General features: G+C 36.1%; 1 long non-coding RNA gene across 1 annotated transcript; it reads right to left on the bottom strand.

Annotated features, from left to right (window-relative positions):
• Window positions 58-7,628, bottom strand: LOC110402435. The gene is made up of 3 exons (XR_002441083.1): window positions 7,375-7,628; window positions 2,350-2,436; window positions 58-1,561 (listed from the first exon to the last, which is right to left on the bottom strand). It is a non-coding gene; the product is annotated as an uncharacterized LOC110402435 (long non-coding RNA).

Genomic DNA, 9,125 nt, shown 5'->3' with positions numbered 1-9,125 from the left:
CCTTTGTAGTGTAAGAATACCCCATGCATAGATTTTCTTTTACATATTCTCTTCTTATCAGTTTTATAAAAAACTTCTCAGGCAAGTTTAGAAAATGTACCACATTGCATCTCAAACGCAAAATAGTAACTATGATATGATCTGTTCTTCTATGTACAACTGTTGCTTTTAGCTTACTAGTGGTAATGGATTCATATTTACATTAAGCTGTTGTTTCTTCCTAATGAACGTACTTAATTTCAGATGATATTAGAGAGCTGTTGTATATATTTGTGTGTGTATATACACATATTCTTGTTTCTACACATCATTGCACAAACAAATGTATTTAGGCATAAATAAGCAGTTGTATTATCCTCTGTTTGGGAATTAGGTAAGGAAGAACTTTTGCCAGTCTAGCCTTGATCTTGCTATGAAAGTTTATTCTGAATTAAAAGGAAGATAGAGAGATGGGTCTTCATTTGTTTTGCATATGAAGAACTGAATCACCAAGGTAGAATTACAACCAAAAATATTTAAATGCATTCTAGAAGCTTGAATTGATTTCCAGATTTCCCCCATCTTTCAGTCTTTGCTCTAAGATCTTTTTCTCTGTTATGACTATTGAACCTAGCTGCTAAAGGTTTGTCTTGCTCATGAGGATTAACATGGAAAAAAAACAAAACAAAAAAAAACAGTCAAAAAACCACCACCACTGGTATAAGAAAATGTTCACCAATAATCTAGTTAAATATGTATTTACTCTTATGGTTCTTCCCCTCTACCCACAGGAAACTAGTGCGAAAAAATGGGATGCTATTCATTTCTGATTTCAAAAATATTACCTGGAAATTGTTTTTACTGTGAATAGTCTGAAGGGGGCAGCAGATACCACTGAATTACATCTGACACATACTATAGTTCATAAAAGAGCACGTCTCTGAATCACTCCTCTATGCTACTGATTTTCAGTGTTTCCTTTAGGAAGAACATAAAACATTTAAAAGAATACACCTTGAAAAAAAGCTCCCAAAGAGATGTTTTCTGTGCCTTTTTGTTTGATTGTTCTGTTTACCTGTTTCCCTAATTCAAAATAATTACTGCACTTGGCTAATTTTCCTTCTACTGGAGAGATTCCTGCCGAAGGGATAGCTGGGTGTAATTTAATTCAACATCCTAATCAAAGCACTGCTAACTTAGAAGTTAAGCTGCGTTGCTCAGAGCATTGTCAAATCAAATTTGAATATTTACCAAGATGAAGGTGCTACAGCCTTTCTGGGCAACTTGTTAACAGAGCTTAACTGCACTCAGAATTGGCATCTAATGTGGCAAAAGGGTTTTTTTTTCTGTTTGTTTGTTTCTTAAGCTGAGAGACTGTTTCTTAAAGGGAAATTACTTTCTGCTACAGGAAACATTAGAAAGGTGTGCATAGCAATTTATCAGTTCTTCACTAATTCTTTCAGAAGAAAACAATATAATCAATTCTACCTTACTCAGAAGATTCCTGTTTTACAGGAAAAACTCAGATCCTCAGGTCACTATGGCAGCTTAGAACAGGAAAGCTTTAGCAAGTCCTAGAACCCTAAGGAAATTAAACAAAAAAAAATTATAGACAGTTATATATCACTGCTTAATACAGAAAAGCATATTAAATGCAGTTTGTAACTACTTTTTAAAAATTTCCTGCACTTTATGAATATTAGCTAATAATTACAGTGTAAGCCTTTGAAGTCTTTTAGTTTTCATTTCTATCAATTTATAATCACATCGTTTTTAGTGATAAGGTTGGATTAAGTCACTTGCAAGGATGTATTAGCCTTTTGTTCAGGAGGAGATGAGACATCACTTGCACCTGCTCTACACATATGCACCGGGTTTTCTTATGCTAATAGGGCATAATAGAATCTTATATAAAAACTTGAGTGTGGGTGTTTAGATACAACTAAGATGCTTACATTTAATAATGCTTAAACAAGTAGTGGCGATGACTCAGAAGTTCTATAAACCTAAGAAACAAGATTAATCCTTTCAAACTGTGTCTGTAGTGTATTTACATGAAAGAGACTTGTGTTTAGGTGAATGCAACGATCAGAGAAAGCCACCATGCTGAGATATGCACACATCAAAGTGTGTAAGAACTTACTAAGAATGAGGGCATTATATGCAGCCAGTTACAAAAACAAAACAAAAACAAACAAAAAAACCACCAGAAAATAGTGCACTCTGCTCTGACTGAACTCTATTACTGTCAAAAAGAGTATCTTTGAACCTTGTGCTCTCACATCCTTAAATTTACTTCAGCCAGTAACTATTCCTGTTCTAAGCCTATGCATGTCAGTCTGTTCACTGAAATGTTAGTAAAGTACTTACTGTTTTCTAGACCACGTTGAAAATGCTGCACCCAGTTTTGGGCCCATCCAGATAAGACATCAGTGGTGAAGGTGGCACTACATATTTCTGAATTAAAAACAAGTCAGTACAAACACAGAAAATCATTGTGTTCATTATTAGAGAGAATAGGAAGTAAAATTAGTATCTAAAAATCAAGTAAGATAGGTAAACTGAAAAGATTGCTACTATTTCCCCAATATTTGACAGCAGAAAAGTTTGTAAAGGTCTGAGCTAAAACAACTAGGCTTCTGTAAAATTGAACAGAACCAGAATTTTTCCTTTAATCCTGAATTTATTGTTACATTCAGGAACAAAGTTCAGAGTTTAGGAAACCTACTGGTAAGTCCACTTAAATGCTAAAAACCCTTAATGAGTAAAAATATGGAGAAGCTCACACTATAAGCTGCATGATTTCCAGTTTTTGTACCACCCAGATGCCTCTTAGTAGTTTTATAGCCTCTCCTCTGCCTCAGGAGACTTTCTTCCAAATGCTTTCCAAATCCAGTATGATAATCCTATGATGATAAGTTATCTACCAGAACAGGGAACTTCGATTTGAAAATTCCACTTTCAAATAATAACGGAATAGATTCTCAATTTATTGTTATTAAATTCACAGAATATCCAAATAAGTCAAAGAAGTTACTTTGAAGTAGCACTGGAAAGCACTGGCCCCATACTGAACAGTGAATATCAACATGTGCTGACAGACCTTAGGCAGTGGGCAAGTCATCAGAAATGAGGATAAGCACATGGCCCCATTATGTTTAAGTGATTTGGTCATGCTGCATAAATATCTCTTACCAGAACAAGATTGCTAACATTCTCTTCTATGTGGGAGAGTTTACTTTCATAGTCAAATAATCAGATGTAAAACTGGAAGGGAAGACCTGGAGTTAAGCTGAACTGTATGAGCTCAAAGGAAGAATTAAAAAATAATTACTTTCTGTAAAGCCCGGCAAATCCCAGGCCTTCCACCCATTCAAACCTTTCATCTTTTTATTACCTCCTGCATTATAACCCTGAACTTTAAACTGCAGTTACTCAACTTTACCAATGATTTTGCTACACAACAATTGTCTTCTGAACTTAAACAATATTATCACCCATTTTTTCCTCTGTCAAAAAATGTAAAAATCTCTGAAAATAATTCTTAACCCTCTACTTTTTATTTTTTATTTGTAATTGCATAAATAAAAAAAGATCAAATATCAGTCTGATTTTGCTAAGAAAAGACCCATGTGGTGTACTACTGAAACAAAACTTTTAAGTGTTTGTACCTGTCATTAGGACAGGTAAAGTATTGCATGCTTATATATATATATATATACCTGTACCGTCTCATTTTTAGAAGTGGCTGCTGGTGCTGCCATTGAAGTTTGCAACTGTTGTAGAGTGACCCACTCCTTTAAAGCTGAGGCTTAAACCCTACAAAATATGAAAATGCTGACATTACTCTTTTACTTCTGGCTATATCAACAGATTTAAGTTTTGCTTTTTTTTTTTTTTTTAAATCAGCTGAAAAACCTACACAGCTGAAAACAGATGCGATAAGCAGTAATGAAATACAGTATTATGAGTTGGTTAATATAGTTCCAAAAATCATATACTAAATAAGAACACTTTGTATCATCAGAAATATACTTAATCCTTTGCACTTTCAGAAGGCAATTACAGTAACCAAATCAATGGTAAGTATTGTCATGGAGAAAAGGTCAATGCGATTTTGAACTAGTTTGCTTTTAACATATTTTGGCTAGTCAGCACAAATAATTTTGAAACTGTGCTTTTGGGCACATGTGTTTGCTTCCGTCCCTGTAGATGGTGACCTCCAGGACCAAAAGATTTATGTTCTCTGACTGCAAGCCAAGATTTCTGTATCCTGTTTATTATGTAATATGTGCTCTGTAAAATAAGCATAACTCAAATGCTTTGCCACTCAATCAAGAGACAAGCTCAAACTCAGATTTAAGCAGAATTTAGATGTGTGTTTCCAGTGATAATTTAATGATGTTCAAACAGAACCAGTGAAACCTTCTTCCATAAAAATGCCCGTGCTGTTCTGGTAATTATGCAGGAAGAGAAGAGAGCCTCTCTCCCACAGCCTGAAAAATAGCTAGTGGTTACTGACATTTGGAGGGAAATCTATTTAAATCCTTTCTGGCAGAGGAAGAAATTAAACATGAAGCTCCTATTTCCCAGACAATGCTTTAACTTGCATATTGAGAAATGAAGGGAACCTACCACTTCGTGTCCTGATTTAAAGTGTTTCCTTCTATCCTTCTGATAGAAAGGCTGATGGTCTGTCAGATTACAAGATCACAAATGGATGGACAGTTGTCCCTGCAGGCCTGCAGGAAGAACTGAGTTTTGAACATAGCCAGTTATTGTTCCCTGCTTAGGTCTCAGCAGCAATTAGCAAGACTTCAGGTTGATTCCTGCTCCACAATCCATGGGGGGTACAGAGAGCCTTGAGATCAAGCCCATGTCTCTCACTGTTCAGGAGTTTGGGTCTCAGAGCCAGCCACTGTAGTCCAATTGCTTCCCCAAAGCTGCTTCTCCCACTATGTCACTGCAAGAAGTGCCATTTCCAGTAAATCACTGACAACCTGCTTCCAGTCTTGGATACAACAGCAGTGTGTGATAAATAAGTCCAAAATTCAGCAGAAAAGAATAAGGAAAACGAAGCAAAAAATGCAGCTTCCCCTGTGATCTCGTGACATTCTACGAAGTTTCTGAAATGTAGTAGATTTGAATTACAGTCTCATTCTACTGACATAATCCTTTCTTTCTTTCTTTCTTTCTCATTCTTGCTCCATAATCACCATTCACTTTCTTCGTATCACTAGCTCTAGCATACAAATCTGTGAAGTGAAAAACTCATTGCCCATTTTCTGCACTGTAGATTAAAGCATCTCCAGCTTGCATATTCAGTTGCAGAAGAACAGAGAACTTAAGACAAGTAGGATAAAATTAAAAAAAAAGTCACATTTTGTACTTCCAGTTCTTCTTTTTTTCTATTTTATCTGCTTTACACTGCTTTCAACTAATTTATTTCCTGCTTTGTGAGCTTTTTCTCATCTTCTCCCCAAATTTACCTTAATTTCCCATCTTCTCCCTCCTTTCACATTCACAACAGCTTACTGAAGCATTACAACATCATAGTATTGTTAAACTACAGAATTAGAAGCACAGACTGGCTCCAGCTAGCCTTGGTCCTTGCAAAACCATTTTACTTCCTGCAAACTACAACAATTGCTGCTAAAAGAACTCAAGGACATCTCTTCAAGCCTCTCCTATAGTCTAACTGACAGAGGCTCATTTCTATGGGGAGAGGGTCTCAGGAATGAAGCACTAGCCTATGCTTGCAAAAGGAGCTACAGTAAATGATATCTTATAAAATTGAAGAAATGTTGCAATATGGAATTTCACCTTATTTCTCCATTTACAGAGGAGAAAGACATTCTCCTACAGATAAATATTTTTTTTGTATCAAGTGATTTGTTCTTTCAACCACAGAAAACTGAAGGAAATTATGTTCACATATGTCACGCTGTAGCTGTGCTTGAGTTTCTGCTCAGGATCCTGGAGCCAGCAGCACCCACAAAACTTAGAGGGATAGGATTTCATTTGAGTCAGGCTGTTCTTATGCCTGAGTCACTCTTCCTAGAAAGCCTTTGGCTCAATCAATTTAGACAAAGTGAGATTTAATGTGTAGGTGCACAATCTATAAGTTCTGGCTCAAGCAAGATATGAAAGTGTAGAACAACTAGTCAAACACCATTCCAGCAAAACTATCCCCATTGTATATATGGAAACTTATGGAGGCTTGGAACTACCTCGCAGTCCTTAGTATGACAACTATTGGATCATAGACAATAGACATCTTTGAAAGTAGGATGTTTTTCTTTCAGTTTTCCTTGTACAGGTGACAGAGTATTGCTCAGAGTATGCCTAAAACTACACCCAAACTGCTGAAGCTAGGAATCTGTGATGGAAATTTCACCAAATTACTTGCATCAGATTACAGAGGTTTACCAGCTTCATCCAGAAAGAACACGACTGACGTTTCTCTCATAAATTAAGACCGATCTTCAATTAAACCATGATATGCAAAATTCACACACACACACACACACACAAAACAGAAACAAAATAGACTAAAGAAAACTTGATCAAACTTTCTGAATCTCCAGAAAATTCTCTTTCCCAGCATTTCTTTCCTACATACACTTCATCTATCTGCACTCAAACGGCTACTGTATGAGGAGGAGCACTATTCTGTCCCATCACCTTTCTCCTAATGGCTAAAAAGTGATTTACAGAAATGAAGGTGCTCTATATGTCTGAAAGATAAAGCAGTGTTACAAGGCAGGACATAGAAGACAATTGAATTCAATTTCTAAAAGGTGTATTAGAAAATATGAGTCAAAAATTATGTTTCAGAATCCCTTAAAAAACATTGTGGGACAGCTTTGCAACTGCATGAAAATAGAGACATTAATTCCCCATTTAATCTTGGAAACAAATAATAACACTATTGGTGGTGGTGACAAATACCCAAATTAAAGTCAGGGTTAATTAAAGTATGGCTGTCAGTTCACACTATTATCATGTTTCTCTAAAGAGACCCATCTGTTAGCTGACATTAGAAATGTAGATATTAGACTGATACGTGTTTAAAACAGCTGAATTTAGATATCACAGGAAAAATATTTTCTAGGCAATTTCTTTATGAGAAGACAGTAGGAAGACAAACAGCAGCAATTGGTAGATTTATGTTCCTGTGTCATAGGCTTTGACACAAAGTTTTTTTGCTTTCTGTTTTGTTGTTGGGCAAGTGAGTGAATACAGGATGACAGAAATAGCATGTGTTCTTAACCAACTTGCTTTTTCAAAACAATGCTGGGAAGCTGCTGACACATCAATATGTTTCACTTGTACAGCAAAACTGCTGAAAGTAACTCAGAGAACACCTTTATCTACAGTTTTACATCTACTCACCAAAATCCTTGGGGAAACCAACAGGATCCAGACTGCAGGCTTTCTCCAGGGGCAGTGAACATTAAATCATCCTGATGAAGCTCAAGCCTTGGGTTTGTCCTGTGTACCCAGCATCCAGTCATTCCATCCAGCTTGTCTCTTCCTCAGGTGTCACTGAGGAGGAACACGTTCAAGAAGTGGAATCTCAATAACACGAAAAAGTACATACTGGAGTTTAGGGCTGCATCTGGAATGTTACTGCTATGATTATAAAACAGGTAATCCAGAACAGTGAGAACTTTCAAACAGGAGAGGAGCAGAAAAGGTTTTTTTCTATATCTAATACTAACTTATTAGTACTATCTAATCTATTAATATCTAATGCTAATGTAAAAGTACTAATGTATTAGTATTAGAAAACCTTTTCCTTTTACTCAGTGCTTATAAAAACAAAATACTCTGACCTTCCCTCACACTAAAAGTTCTTATAAATTTCCATAGTGGGAAATAAATATTTTAACTGGCTTCTGATAACACTGGTGGTTTACAGATAGCTAATCCTAAACGCCATTTGCAGTATCCTAAAACGGAAAGGGATGGGGAGGCAAAGAACTACAGGGCAATGGTAGGAGAGATACAGCCCATCATCACATCTTCCTTTGTAAGGGAATCCTGTATCCTACGTAATCTCTGACAAATTTCATTTATTTCCACAGTGCAGGTCTTTACATTTAAGAGAATGTTAAGACAACCTTCAATTCTTCTCACTTGAACACAATTTTCAGTCAAGGATACTCTAAAGGAAGTCCTAAATGTGGCTATCAAATACATTCAAACTATTCAGAGAAATGGAAAATATTTTACAGTCAACTTGAAAAATCCAGGTGAGGCTTCACAAATATCAAAGACTTGCAGAGAGAAGGTAACTGCAGGAAATTTCCTACAGGAAATTTTTGCTGGGTGACATGCTGAACAATGACCATTTAGATGAGTTTATTAAATCCACTATAAGTTTAGCATACATTTTACTAAGTAGTCAATTAAAAATCACAATTCTAAGCTCAGTAAAGATCTCTGCTGAGTGTGCATCTATGGTTAAAAAAAAGGTCACCAATCAAGAGCAGCTGGATTCACGGGGACCGTGAACTGCTGCATGTTTGGGAGAGATGGCTCTGTCATCGTGCTTTCATCGCTACCCCTAACTTGGTTGTGCTAGCCTAGATATGAGTAACAAAATATGACAAGTTGGAAGCAGGATCTTATCCAGTTAAAAGTAAGCCCAGCAGGAAAAAAGAAAAAGGGTTGGGAGCATGAGAAATTAGTATTCAGTAAGTAGCCAACTTTCCTTTTCACCTGGGTGGACAGAGTGGGAAGTATGAAATATCCTCTTTCAGTATAAGCTGGACTTTGTTGACCTTAGCCATATCCCACAATATAAGGTTATACAAGGAATCAGATGCAGAATAAGACAAACAAAATTATTATTTAAGGCAAAAAAATGATGGGTCTTCATTTAGAATAGTAAGTACCAGATTGATGACCACCTATGAAAGGTGAAGCTACGCTAGAAGTCTTCAAGGGGCTTACAGAAATTACCGACAAATGAAAAGCATTTCTAAACATAAACACTTTAAAGAGATATTTTAGTGGTGTTTCTTTTTTTCATTGAGAAAAAGACAGAATTGCTTATATTAATGAACAGTAGAAGAATGGTAGATTACAAGCATTTGTCTCCGTGTATTGTAATTCAAAAACAAGTGGACAGAGGTATC

Source organism: Numida meleagris, chromosome 7 (assembly GCF_002078875.1).
Source record: "Numida meleagris isolate 19003 breed g44 Domestic line chromosome 7, NumMel1.0, whole genome shotgun sequence".
Lineage (NCBI taxonomy): Eukaryota > Metazoa > Chordata > Aves > Galliformes > Numididae > Numida > Numida meleagris.
Note: the sequence above shows the minus strand (reverse complement) of the source record. Positions and strands in the feature narration are given on the sequence as shown.